Source organism: Molossus molossus, unplaced genomic scaffold (assembly GCF_014108415.1).
Source record: "Molossus molossus isolate mMolMol1 unplaced genomic scaffold, mMolMol1.p scaffold_m16_p_1, whole genome shotgun sequence".
NCBI classification, from domain to species: Eukaryota; Metazoa; Chordata; class Mammalia; order Chiroptera; family Molossidae; genus Molossus; species Molossus molossus.
This window is the reverse complement of record NW_023425344.1, coordinates 137,319,566-137,321,804: the sequence shown is the minus strand read 5'-3', so window position 1 is coordinate 137,321,804 and position 2,239 is coordinate 137,319,566. Positions and strand designations below refer to the sequence as shown.

The 2,239-nt window shown below is 46.6% G+C and overlaps 1 pseudogene; it reads right to left on the bottom strand.

Moving 5' to 3' along the window:
* Nucleotides 1–612: 612 nt before the first annotated feature.
* On the bottom strand, nucleotides 613–1,663 carry LOC118641823 (annotated as a pseudogene).
* Between the last annotated feature and the right edge of the window lie 576 nt (nucleotides 1,664–2,239).

Genomic DNA, 2,239 nt, shown 5'->3' with positions numbered 1-2,239 from the left:
ACAGGGTTACTGAAGTCAAAAGTCCTAAAAAGAAAAGTGATTAATTACCGTAAATTCTCTAATTTTGTATCATATCCTCAAAATCATCTGAATGTGAAAAATTTTATGGGATCAAAAACAATATGTTGACCTGAAGACCTGATATAAGATAATATCTGAGACAGAATAAATCCCCAGAAGCAGAAATAAAAGGGTTGTTTTGACCAAAATGCTATAGCAACCTAGAATTTAATCTGGGATTTGTACTATTTCTTAAAGCAACTAAGTAATAGAACACTCTTAGATAAGTAGTTTTGTGCACTGAGGTCTTTACTTTTTGCTTCTTTGAAAATTTTACCTCCTTTTTTGCCATAAATATGTTATTTAATATTTGCATTTCAGAGCATTAGACACACAGCTCAACTTATTACAACATTGATTTCTTAGAGGAAAAAGTGGGGCAAAAAATAGAAAGTAGTGCATCTTTCTGTTAGAGGCTCTCTGACCCTATCCCCCTCCCCACGCTTGGAGGTGGCCACCAGTGTCCTGGCCTGCAGGAGACGTTGTGCCCATTACCAGGGGCTGCATGGCAAAACTTGTGTTGGGTGTCCTTGGCCTTGCCAGCTCACATCCTCAGTCTCCTGTCACCTGGGGGCCCTGACAGTCGGAGGGCTGGTTGGCAGACTGGATGAACAGGGACTGGGCACGGTCGTGGCCGGCAGTCACGGTGACTTGCTGGATCTGGTAGCGCTGCTGTCCATCTGTGAACGGGCTGAACCACTGCTGTCCTTGCTGGACCTCTGTCTATGTGATCTGTTGAGCATTGGTGGCAAGTGTCTGGATTGTCCCTGCACAGCTTGGGTGCCTGATACAGGCTGGGCTAAGCAAATATACTGCAGCTGGGTGTGTTCAGGTGCACGTGGATCTCCCGGATCTCTTCTGTGTTCGTGATGATCCGCTGCATCACCTACACTGTCTGTCCAGTGCTGCTCTGGGCCTGCTGGGCTTGACCCTGCTTCTGAGCCTGGACAATCTGCACCTGCTGACCTTCTCCAACCTGCGTGGTCACTGGTATGTCTGGCCCTGCTGAGGCTGCACAATGATGATCTGCCCGGGCTGGATGGTGGTTGTGGAACTAGTGGTCTACTGGCCCTGCTGCTGCCCATGGATTTGGATGGTAGTTGGCTGCTGAGCCAGCATGAAGTAGTACTGGACGGGCTGGGAAGGAATCACAGGCTGGCACACCTCCTCCTGACGCTTTGGAAGTTTTACTTCATCTCTTGGAACAATATCAATGAGAAAGTCAAACTGACCAAATTTTGTAATTGTCACTGCGATATCATTGCTCTGTAGAGTCGGGGCTTGTTATTCTCCGTGTGGATCCAGGCACGAAGAGTTGACTCTGTGATAAAAATCTGGGCTGCCTTGGTAAAGAGCACAGGAGCTTCTGCACCAATAATCTTCACATCTTCATCCAGTTCCATAATCCTCTAAATACAGTCTAGTGGGAGTTCTGTACTCAGAAATTCTTCCCTGTTAATCGAGATTTCTTCCGTAGCAAGAAGCCAGAACGACTGTGGGCTCTGCTGGGCATCACTGCTGCTGACACCACCCATCCTCCTTCCGTGGACAGTTTGAGAACTCTGTTTGGCCATCCATTACCAGGAGGATAAGGAGAAACCATGAAGGAAATGAGCTGATTCAATTAGATCACTCAAGGATGGTCAGTCTAGCTGTCATTCGAATATCCAGTTACTCTTTATCATTCTTGAAGAAAGAAAAAGAGAACTAAGCATTTTCAAAACATCCCAGAAGCAGAATTTTCCCCTTTTAAGATGATCTGGGAAATCTTTCAAACTCTTCTTTTGACCAGGCATCATGCTTGCCAAACCCTCCCTTAGTGATGTGCCCAGACGTGGACAGGATGTATCCAAATAGTCGTCCTACGTGTCTTTACTGTCTGTTTCTTCCATATTCAGTTATCTAGTCTAGTACCAAACTTCCCTTGCAATGTCATACCACTCCCGGGAGTGAAATGGAGAACTCGGAAACTTTTCCCACACTCTTCTACTGCAGATTTCAGCATTAAATAAGGCCCACCAGTCCCGCTGGTGTGGCTCAGTGGTTCAGCATCAACCCATGCACCACGAGGTCACTGGTTTGATTCCCGGTCAGGACATATGCCCACATTGTTGGCCTGATCCCCAGTGGAGAGCATGCAGGAGGCGGCCAGTCGATGTTCTCTCTCATCAATGTTTCT